Source organism: Bombus affinis, chromosome 3 (genome assembly GCF_024516045.1).
Source record: "Bombus affinis isolate iyBomAffi1 chromosome 3, iyBomAffi1.2, whole genome shotgun sequence".
NCBI lineage: Eukaryota > Metazoa > Arthropoda > Insecta > Hymenoptera > Apidae > Bombus > Bombus affinis.
Genome location: NC_066346.1, coordinates 15393949 through 15407273, shown reverse-complemented (window position 1 = coordinate 15407273; position 13325 = coordinate 15393949). Strand labels below are relative to the sequence as shown.

The 13325-nt window shown below is 33.3% G+C and overlaps 1 long non-coding RNA gene across 2 annotated transcripts; it reads right to left on the bottom strand.

Moving 5' to 3' along the window:
• Positions 1–8809: 8809 nt before the first annotated feature.
• On the bottom strand, positions 8810–10589 carry LOC126914819 (uncharacterized). Of its 2 annotated transcripts, XR_007709825.1 has the most exons (5): positions 10066–10589; positions 9799–9846; positions 9623–9724; positions 9336–9461; positions 8810–9175 (listed from the first exon to the last, which is right to left on the bottom strand). It is a non-coding gene; the product is annotated as an uncharacterized LOC126914819 (long non-coding RNA). The 2 variants fall into 2 exon arrangements; XR_007709824.1 differs by having other exon boundaries at positions 8810–9461; positions 10066–10574.
• Positions 10590–13325: the final 2736 nt, after the last annotated feature.

Sequence of the window (13325 nt, the reverse complement as noted above, 5' to 3'; positions counted from 1 at the left end):
AATCGTACCAATCCTCTAGAGTTTCAGCTTCTTAACAGATTGGATCATCTCCGAAGACTAAACAGACGGTATACGACTACGTTTGCATCTATACGACAATTGGATCTACGCAAGACTGCAGATTCGATATCCACGAAATATTCTATGTATATTTCATGAAGTTAAAAATTATACTGTTTTATTTCACATCTGGTTCCAATAGAATAAGATAGATTAAACGTAATTCAATAAAATAATTTAAAACAAAAAATGTTGTGCGTCTATTATTTCCTTATAAGATAAAAGACACTTTTGGGACGATCTAATGTTAAAAATTCTCTGTGAAAGTTGACTGTAATATTCTTCTTATCTAAAGAAAAAGAGAAAATAGAAATAGATGTATTCAGTATGAATCATTTATTTTATACATAGGAAACATAGGCAAGACGGTAAATGAAAAAGGTAGCCTCGAAATGAGAATTCATCGCGAAGCTTATCACGGAAGAAAAGTCAATTAAATGCACCGTGTACGATGATCGTTGTTTACACGATTCGTAACACAAATGGCTAACACCTACGAGTGAAGGCTTCAACAGGTGCACTTTCCTCTATATGCAGTTTATATGTAGAGGAAGATCTTCGCTATAAATAGACGAAACATCGTTCCTTCAGACATCTAGTGAAAACTCCCTCAACGAAACACGCTCCTAAAACGCAACTTGCTCGTAAAACAAATAGGGCCATGTAATTGAAAGGAACCTCGAGAAAGAAAGAGAAAAATGGGAAGAAACAGAAACTTCCATTTTCCATTACAGAAACGCTCTTTGTTGAAAGAAAAATTCCTCAAATTAAAAATTCTCAAAGACGAAATACCGCCATTGTCTATCCTGGCAAATTATCTTCCGTCTTAACCAGTTACCTACTCTTGACGAGTATACTCGTCACGTGTAAAAAGCAGTTTTTGCTGTTTAAACTGCAATTTCAGCGAAAACTAAAATATATTCGTAAATTTGAAGACGTTTCGACCATTCGGAAGCCAGGACCAGGTAAAACGAACAAATGAAGAGATATAAATAATTATTATGAAAAAACTATAATACAGCGTGAACAAAGTAGTTGTTCTGTCCTTTCTAACGCATTTTAGTCGCATTAGTCGCAACGGTTAACTGGTCAATTCATTGTCGAGTCGATCAACTTTGGTATTCCGATCGTATCGACGTGAAAATCGGCGTGACGAATAAGGCGCAAGAATCGTTTTCTTCTCTCGCAAATACCGAAGATGGACAACCCGTATCGGCGAATTTTTAATTTCAGAAAAATGTAATTTGATTCGTGGCGAAAGTTTAAGCAGCCCGACAAAGCGAGTGAAATGCGAGGCTTACTATTGATGCTTACGACCATGGAGATAGACGCGACGATCAGGAAGTACGTGACAGGGTACATGTATCGGCCATGTTGATAACGTCTAGCGCGTCACATTCGAAAATAAATTCGGCTATTTAAATTGCGATCGGCTGATGTCCTTGGCGCATTGATCGTATGCTGGTGTATGGCGGCGAGCGCGTTGCAACGCAAAACGAGCGGATTTGGGTACAATAGACAGCCATATTGAGAATAGCCGGAGTCTGCGCTGGATGGGTACAGCTGCTCCAGAAACCTTGAAGCCCAAGGAAAATCAATATCCATGGCAGCCGGAAGGTCCTGTTCGTTCAGCGGGAACGTTTGACGTCAAAGTTTCTGCGCATTCGCATCACACCCAGAAAAAAGAAAATTCACTGTCACTGAATCAATGATTTGTCGACACCGCAACTAAAATTCAACTTACAATGCCTCGAAAGCTAAAATAGTCCGACACTCGCCGTAAAAATATCTTTCGTTTCGTACGTTCATTCGAACGAAATAACTCGTCTGCAACTGTGGACCGAACCATTTGAATTTTGCTCGACGAGTTAGAGGTAATCTTCGAAATGTGTTATTTAAATCTTCGTTACAGGTCCAGCTAGAAAAGTTGTAAAAAGCTACCTTTACTTTCTTCTTCGCTATTCCGACTAATTGTACTTCTTTCAACATTTCTTTACACGTCACCAATTGTTAATCTTTCCAATTCTTCTAACTCGTAAAAAAAAAAAAAAAAGAAAAAAGGAAAGAAACAAATTGTTTGACTCAATTTTTGAAAAGTTATTCTGTTTTAAAGAACGCACCAACGCCTCCTATAGCCCGTTACACGAGACTTTTCGGGATTTCGTTCGTTTTGTAACGAAACACGACTATCCCGATCGCATTGGTAAAATTTGAAATCATCCTGAAAGTGCAAATGTAAAAGGCAGAAAATAATTGTGGCGAATATTTGGGGGGGGGGGGAATAGTACATAGTATAGATAGGTATTTTGAGCGTACAATAAATATCAAAAATTATTCCATTGAATATCAAGACGTATCGGTACAACAGATAATTGACTGTTTAATTAATTTCGTGAAATTAATTTCCTCCACGAGATACACCATAAAGAGCTATCTTCAACATGTTATAGACGCTAAATACTGTCCCATTGAACATTGAGATGCATCGATGTGATGGATAATTGACTGTTTAATCACTTTTGGAATCTCTGCGAAATATACACTCGCACTAAATATCTTGTTACTTAAAATACAATATAATATGTAATATGCGATATGTAATATAATATGTAACATACACGTACACACGCGATATATTTATAAAGAAGCACGTATCAGAGTTGGAATAATTTCGTGAGCAACAGTAGACGGTAAATGTAATTTGCAAACGACCTCTTTATCAAATATCGATAAACGCGATCGATATGGAAGGGATCAGTGCTTATGCTGGCCAAATATTCCGTCATCATTCAAACATCCATCGAAACTAATCCCAGTACATACCATTCGAATAATCGAGTAACTTCGTTATCGCGTATGATACAGTGCACTTACTTGATTGCAATGATATCTCAACGATTATTAACAGATACCAAGATGTCTCGACAGTTGCAAAAATCTTTTATAAATAAATTACACGTGGCTCGCGAAGCTGTTTCAACGTTGCTGGAAACTTTTTGCGTATATGATATACGAAGCATTTCGAAATGATCATTGCAGCACTGTAGCGAGACACGCCTAACTTGATCGTATCGATGAAATTTCAAACGGATTTGGAAGTGTGCATAAAAGTTATATTTATCAGGGACACGTACTTTCCAAAAATCATCAAACTATTCGAACAGTCAAGTATTATTTAGTATGTTAATAAGTAATACTCTTAAAGAGTTAGAAAGAATAAATTTTCGGAAAATGGAACAATTTGACTTTCAAATGGCTTGTACGTGATGTAATCATCTGTTTGATGAACTTTTAATTGCTATCGTAGATAGGATCGTAAAATACTACGAATGTTACAGACATCGTCGTGATTTTCCTATAAAGTAACACACGACGCGTAGTCCGTTTGATGTTCGATTTGCTTGGCTCTTGTAATCCAATTTCAATAAAATTGTACAAAATGCACGTGATACGAAAGAAAATATAAAATATACAAAATACTCTTTACTTCTCTTTTTTTTTTCTTTTCAATCATATCCTCAAAAATATGAATTTGCATCAAAATCTACAGTCTAATTAGAATATTAGAAAGAATATTCAGACAGACGATGTATATAAAGGAGATACAAATTACGACGATGAGAGAACTCGCAAGATATTTGTATCTGTGAAATTGCAACTGTTGCATTGATAAATATCTACGCCGATTAAATTTTTGATACACTTCGGATTCTCATCGGAAAACCAGTAATAACATACTTCTATTTCGTAATATATTTCTGATATACAGAGGATGCTCTCAAAAATATATACACCCACTTTAATTAAATGGTATCGTGAAATTGCTGCATCGTATTATTACAATTTTTATACAAATCTTCCTTTCCTTCAATTTTGTGTACATTTCGGATGTATTCCTTTCTTTTAATCCTATTAATGGATCGATAGATTTAATTTTATAAAATTGATTTTTTGAATATTTATACATTCCATATCTTTTTAAGCACCACGTCACATGATTCTTTCGGTAGAAATAACTGCGTAAAATTACATTTTCTCTGTACCTGGGAGCTTTTGCGCGGTGAATTTTATACGATCGAAGCCCCTTTTTCGAGTGGCAAGGGTGCTTCGGCATGGGAAAGTGCCACTCCATTATCGTTTTAGCTGGCTGTTTCCATTTCTATAAAGTCGTCGTTATTATCGTCTTTATCACAACGAAACCATCCCATTACATCAGTGTATTTAAGGTTTCCCCACAGTTACCCCATCATTCGAGCAATCCACGTGCTTTACATAATTCTCAATATCACGTTTCCATTTTCTAACATCCGTGACTGTAGCTTTTCCAACGTCACGTACTCTTGATGAATCCTATCGCCGATTCTTACACCACCTCCCACGTTTTTAATTAAATTGTATTTTCTTTCTGTACGACTGGAGCGTTGTTAGTTTCATACCAAATTCTTATTTATCGGAATTCTATTCTATCGAACAGAGAAAAGAATGTGTAGATTTTTTAAAAAGAAACTTATCCGTCACTGAGAAATGTTAGGTTCGACTGATAAAACGTACAGACACCAGAGTATTCGTGGGAGCAGTCGAACATCAACGATTCTACGATCTCGGCATATTCCACCTCAAACGCGATTCCGTAAAATTCAAACTAATCGTCCAGCGAGCTGTTCCATGTTTTCCAAACTGAACAGATCGTGAGCATCGGCCAGCGATATGGGAAATGAAGATAATTTCCAATTGTTCGTAACATCTGACGATCATTCGACTTAAAACATAGTTCTCGCGGTCGCGGCAAACAAGTTACGCAGGCAATTTGTCAGCTGTCGAACGAGAGAGCTGGCTGGTTGTACTGCGTTGAAGCAGAGCGATGCGAAGAACGGGAGAGACGCGAAAGGGAAGCGTTCACCGAGAATACGTCCGTTTCGTCTTTCTCGTTAGACGGTGGAAATGAATTGGCGATTTCACCATGAATACTACAAAGGAAGTTAACGCTGTAACTGGCGCGAGTTTCGCGTGAAACGTAGCCTTTGACGAGGTGAAAGCAGGTTTGTTTGCGCGTCTCGCCGAACAAATCCGATAACTAAAATTGTCTAACGAAATTCTTTTACACGAGCCGTGTTCTCGGTAACGCTAGCGGCTATTTAATCAAAATTGTCGGCCGCGTTTCTCGTTGGCCGTTCGATCAACCAACGTGTAATTAAAATGATAATCTTAATAGATCCTCATGGACATAGATAGCGAGGCTGGCAGTTGGCGAAGCGAGCTAAGCAAATAGCGAATTATATCGCGTGTTATAACTGGATCGTGGAAGTTTGCGCATATTTTTACACTGATAAATTAACCCTGCTGCTGATCCTCTAATATTTCTCGTTCGATCTCATCTATTACAAATAACAGATACGTAAGATGACATAGAAAAATATATAAGTAAATTGTATCGCGAATAATTACGAATAATTGCATTCATTTTCGTTAAAGGTAAATTATATTGTATTTACGTGCCAAGGATAGAACTGAAATTGCCGCTGATATTGATTTATTCTTGTTAAATTTCAATGTCAGAATAAAAAAATTTAGCAGTTAGCCGTTGCGACCTCTTTGAAAAGCGTGTACCTAAAAGTGTGTCGCGAACAGTAAGCGATGGCGAGTATACTCGTCGAACACGGAGTACGGGTGGCTGTTATAATATAGAATTGAGTTGTTACGAAACGACTGTTTTATTTTTCAATTTATTACTGACGGGCTCGTCATAAAAATTGGAGGAAAACAGCCGTGGAGGAAAACACTCGTGGAAAACAGCCAATTGGTTAAACCAGGACCAGATCACGATACCGTTTAAAGATGAAATTTGTAGAATGGTTAGAGTTAGAGAATATCGGAACTTTGTATTATTATAACGTTTACCATCGCTGCGCTCTCGATATTAACCTTTAACTGCTGCTCTGGGACTCCCAGAAGATATAAACATCCGCCTAACTTCGCTCTCGAGCAACGCGTGATGTCAAGTGTCTTGGTAATTTTCAATTAAGTCGTATATATAATATTATAACGTATAACGTTATATAGTATTACCATATAACGTATAACGATATATAATATTACGTAATAATGTATAACGTTATACAGTATTAGCATATAAAGTATAACATTATATACTATTACGTAATAACGTATAGCGTTGTACATTCTTACGTTATAACGCATAACGATATATAGTATTACCATATAACGTATAACGTGTTACGTTATAACGTATAATGTTACATAGTATTACCATATAACGTATAACGATATATACTATTACGTAATAACGTATAACGTTATATAGTATTACCATATAACGTATAACGATATATAGTGTTACGTAATAACGTACAACGTTATATATTTTTTCGTTATAACGAATAGCGTTATATAGTATTACCAAATAACGTATAACGATATATACTATTACGTAATAACGTAAAACGTTATATGGTGTTACCGTGTAACGTATTGCGTTGTATACTACTACGTTATAACGTTATAACGTATAACGTTGTATAGTATTACCATATAAAGTATGACATTAGATACTGTTACGAAATAACCTATAACGTTGTATATTGTTACGTTATAACGTATAATGTTATATAGTATTACCATGTAACGTATAACATCATATACTATTACGTAATAACGTAAAACGTTATATGGTGTTACCGTGTAACGTATTGCGTTGTATACTACTACGTTATAACGTTATAACGTATAACGTTGTATATTGTTACGTTATAACGTATAACGATATATAGTAGTACCATATAACGTATATCGTTACATAGTGATACGTTATAACGTATAATTACCATACAATAAACGTGTATTCTTCTTTACAAAAATTCTGGTTTCATACTTACATACCTTTTACTATTACGTAACAACGTATAACGAAATATAGCATTACGTAATAACGTATAACGTTGTATATTATTGCGTTATAACGTATTACGGTATATAGTATTACCATATAACGTATAACGATATATACTATTACGTAATAACGTATAACGTTGTATATTATTGCGTTATAACGTATAACGATATATAGTATTACCATATAACGTATATCGTTATTTAGTATCACCATGTAACGTATAACGGTATATACTGTGACGTAATAACATATAACGTTGTATATTGTTACGTTATAACGAATAACGTTATATAGTATTACCATATAACGTATAACGTTGTATATTGTTACGTTATAACGTATAACGATATGTAGTAGTACCATATAACGTATATCGTTATATAGTGATACGTTATAACGTATAATTACCATACAATAAACGTGTATTCTTCTTTACAAAAATTCCGGTTTCATACTTACATACCTTTTACTATTACGTAAGAACGTATAACGACGTATATTGTTACGTTATAACGTATAGCGATATATAGCATTACCATATTACGTATAACGATATATACTATTACGTAATAACGTATAACGTTATATAGTATTATCATATATCGTATAACGTTGTATATTCTTGCGTTATAACGTATAACGTTATATAGTATTACCATATATCGTATAACGATATATACTACTACGTAATAAAGTCTAACGTTATATAGTAATATCATATATCGTTTAACGTTGTATATTGTTACGTTATAACGTATAACGTTATATAGTATTACCATATAACGTATTACGATATATAATACTACGTAATAACGTATAACGTTATATAGTAATATCATATGTCGTATAACGTTGTATATTGTTACGTTATAACGTATAACGTTATATGGTATTACCATATAACGTATAGCGTTGCATATTCTTACGTTATAACGTATAACGATATACAGTTTTACCATATAACGTATAACATTATACAGTATTACCATGTAACGTATAACGTTATATACTATTACGTAATAACGTGTAGCGTTGTATATTCTTACGTTATAACGTATATCGTTATACAGTGTTACGTTATAACGTATAACGTTATATAGTATTACCATGTAACGTATAACGTTATATACTATTACGTAATAACGTGTAGCGTTGTATATTCTTGCGTTATAACGTATAACGTTATATTGTCACGTCCCGCGTTCCGCACGTGACGCCACGAACCAATAACTTATGAATAATTAAACACGACCAATAATAATAAATTAACTAATAACTAACCAATCAAAATAAAAAGAATTATACGACAGACAATCAAAATGAAATAAATGAATCAATAAGAAGAAACACTACAACCAATCAGCAATGACATATAAAATAAAAATAAAATGAAATAATTAAATGAACCAATAAATAAGACAAGCCGCGATTCAAATGTATGAGATTTCTCTGCGAAAACACATGTATATACACACACGTGTATGCATATCTGTGTGTGTGACCTACTTCGTGAATCTGAATAATTGGTAACCTAATAAAATAAATAAAAGAAATGAAATATACTACACTACGTCAGCATTCTAATAAAAGTGAAAATTGTATAGAAGATTGCTCTGCGACACACACATATATAGATATACACATGCGTACGCGTATCTTTGGGAAAAATTCATAATATATATATGTATGTATACGTTATTAAACCATTAAAACGCAAAGAAATAAATATATAGAATTACATTTCTACGAACCTAGAGAATTATATACGAAATCCACATTATGGAATATTCAACCAATTAACGATCCGAGAAACAATGAGAATAACAATACACGCACATATACATATGCATATATATATTTTACATAATGGAAAATTACATTGTGAAATGTATATATATATATATATATACACACATATTATTATATCGAACAACTACTCATCTAATATACAAAACCACCCTGTGAAAATTACATTACTGAACATTCAACTAAACCAACTGAAGACTTAATATAATAATATATAATAATATAATAATATATATACATAGATATGTGAAATAGCGTTGTATATAACCAGAAACAATACAAATGTCACACGACTTCTTCAACAACTTCGACTCTTCGTTCCTGCCGACAACACCTCACACGATGACTGCGTCTTCTAGGGCCACTTACGGATTCTTTACAATTCTTCTTCTTCTTGCACTGAAATATCATATGCAGTGAATAAAACACGAAAGAAGCAGGATGAACTAAATAAAAGAAATCATAACAAGATACACACCGAGACACTCCGCATGGGAACCTCTTTACAAAGATACCTCCGTATCTATCATTAAACGCATAATAATCAAGATGCACAAACCTCATTTGGAAGTCGACACCACTCACAGCGTGCCAATGCAAGGGAGGAAAACGAATGAAATTGTATTTCGTGAAGACGTTTCACCACTTTCCATAGATCAGAAACTGGAGTTACACAACTAATAACCTAATAACAAGAAAGTAATATAAAATATACACGATTTAATATATAGCAAATATGGACATATAAATCTACAAGGAGCAAAATATATCTCATATTGTCAAATAAAACCAAATTGTCAAAAGATCATCAGGACACGACGTCAACGAAGGTGCCACTGTGCCTACTTGGGTGGAAAACCGCCCCTTCAGCATCATCCTTCGCACATATTCACACACGCACGTCGATCACGTCATCTCGTACCATTCACATATCTTCCTCCTCTTGCGCTAAAACAAATTCACAAGTTTAAGGAAACAAACAACATGCGAAACGAGATAGAATACTAAGAATACATACTCACACAGTTCGCACAGGCGCGGACGCTTTTGTGTCCATGACTCAACATAACCTGTAATCACAAAAAGAAGATAAAAACCCCAATAAACTAAAATACCGAAATAGCGATCGCATACTAAAAATCACTGATCGAGATTCATATAACCAAAATTCATAGCACGCCATTATGAATACAAGATAACCTCAAAATATAAAACTATACAACTTTATAATTAAATCAAACCCTCACGATCACACTACAACGACTTCAAAATGATATATTAAAACTTACCATTATGTAAAAATACTTTATTGGAAGAAACAAGAAATAACGCGTGCTACACATACAAAAGCCACGGCGGAACTGCGAGATGACCACCGCTATGAAGGGTTACAAGAGCATCGCAGATGCAACTTCGGCAAAGACACGTTGCTACACGCGTATGGAAAGTCCTTGCAATTTTGACAAAACGGATTGCACGTGCCTTGATCGTTCCCATTGGCATCAGCAGGAAAGGATTCGGAAGGATTGCAGACGCAATCTCGGCGAAAGACAAACCACTGCAATATCCACATTCAATCACGTATTTTGAATGTTTCCATCAGCATCGAAAAGGTATACGAGAAATCAAGACACGGCGTGGGATGAAGCAAACAAGACATCAGCAATCATCAAAATCCACGTTCTCTCATGGAAACTCTAAAAACCTGCAGCATTGCGATTCCCACCGGAACGAACTGCCACGTGACTGCCATCCCATTGGGGATGTCATTATAAAAAGCGTAGCGACACATTTCAAATCAGATTAATTGTTAGCGTTCGGGAGAATTTAGCGAAAATAAGGAGATTAATTGTTAGCGTTCGGGAGAATTTAGCGAAAATAAGGAGAGTAATTGTTAGTGGTTCAGTAGAATAAAGAAGAGTAATTGTGAAAAGAGAGTAACTGTCATTAGTTGGTTCAGTTAGATTAGAGTAAGAGTAATTGTTAGCGTTAGGGAGTATTTAGCGAAAATAGAGTAAGAGTAATTGTTAGCTGTTCGGGAGATTTTGGCGAAATTACAGAAGAGTAATCGTTATCAGTTAGAATAAAGAAATTGTTAGCGGTTCAGTTGAATAAGAGAATAATCGGAATAATTGATATTAGTTGAATCGGTCCGTTTCGGTAGAATAAGCAGATAATTGGTATTAGTCGTTCAATCGAATTTGAGTGAGTCTGATATCAGTTCGTTCAGTTGATTTAATTAGAATTTAAGTTAGGATTAGAGAATAATTGTTCGTTCCAGTTCGAGTTTAAGAGTTGCGAGATATAAATGTTATTAGTCAGTTCGAATTATAAAATAATTGTTTTTAGTCAGTTAGAATTAAAACAATAGTTGGCTCAAGTTTTGCGTTAGAATTTCGAATTGTTAAACACGTCCGGACACACTGTTGTTTACACTGTTCAAATTAAATAAAGATTAAAACAAAAAAAATTATAGAAGTGTAAATCTTTGCAAAACCGGAATCACCCCAGCGGCCTGCCCGTTCATCAGCGGAGGCCAACGTCAGGTGAGTCAACTTTAATTATTATTAATAATTAATAATTAATAATTAATTATTACAATACACATAATTATTATTAATAATTAATAATTAATATATTAATTTATTAATATATTATATAATTATATATATTATATAATATATTATATTAATATATTATATATTAATAATTAATAATTAAAATAATAAATAATATCAATAATTAGTAAAATTCGTCATTAAATCCGCCAGGAATAATTATTTATAATATAATTGTTTATTCCAAACAATCCTCTCCCGTGCTAGTATTCCTGGGCATAGCAGGTTAGCCGAAACGTGGAGATTGTTGACCAGTGGCCTAAACTCCAATCAACGCTACTTAATCTAACAAGAAATATCTAATTGAAGCAGTCCTTAGACTGTTTCCGGTGGCAGCGACTACTACATTGATTAAAATTTGAAAATTTGGATAGCCAAACGTAACAATATGGTGTTACCGTGTAACGTGTAGCGTTGTATATTGTTACGTTATAACGTATAACATTATATGGTGTTACCATATAACGTATAATTATCATACAATAAACGTGTATTTTTTTATACAAAAATTCCGGTTTCATATTTACATACCTTTTACTATTACTTAATAACGTATAACGTTGTATATGGTTACGTTATAACGTATAACGTTATATAGTATTACCATATATCGTATGACGTTGTATACTATTACGTAACAACGTGTAGCGTTGTATGTTCTTACGTTATAACGTTCAACGTTATGTAGTACTACCATATAACGTATAACGTTATATACTATTACGTTATAACGTATAACGATATATAGTATTACCATATAACGTATAACGATATATACTGTTACGCAATAACGTATAACGTTATATAGTAGTATCATATATCGTATAACGTTGTATATTGCTACTTTACAACGTATAACGTTATATAGTATTACCATATAACGCATAAGATTATATACTATTACGTAATAACGTATAGAGTTGTACATCCTTACGTTATAACGTATAAGGATATATAGTATTACGTAATAACGTATAACGTTAAATAGTATTATCATATATCGTATAACGTTGTATATTGTTACGTTATAACGTATAACGATATATAGTAGTACCATATAACGTATATCGTTATATAGTGATATGTTATAACGTATAACATTATATGGTGTTACCGTGTAACGTATAGCGTTGTATATTGTTACATTATAACGTATAACGTTATATAGTATTACCATGTAACGTATAACATTATATACTATTACGTAATAACGTATAACGTTGTCTATTGTTACGTTATAACGTATAACGTTATATAGTGTTACGTTATAACGTATAATTATCATAAAATAAACGTGTATTATTCTATACAAAAATTGCGGTTTCACATTTACATACTCTTTACAGTTACGTAATAACATATAACGTTGTATATATTGTTTCGTAATAACGTATAACGTTATATAGTATTACCATATATCGTATAAAGTTATATACTATTACGTAATAACGTGCAGCGTTTTATATTCTTGCGCTATAACGTTCAACGTTATGTAGTATTACCATATAACGAATAACGTTATATACTATTACGTTATAACGTATAACGTTATATAGTATTACCATATGTCGTATAACGTTATATACTATTACGTAATAACGTGTAGCGTTGTATATTCGTACGTTATAACGTATAACGATATATAGTCTCACCATATTACGTATAGCGATATATACTATTACGTAATAACGTATAACGTTATATAGTATTATCATATATCGTATAACGTTGTATATTGCTACGTTATAACGTATAACGTTATATAGTATTACCATATATCGTATAAAGTTATATACTATTACGTAATAACGTGCTGCGTTTTATATTCTTGCGCTATAACGTTCAACGTTATGTAGTATTACCATATAACGAATAACGTTATATACTATTACGTTATAACGTATAACGTTATATAGTATTATCATATAACT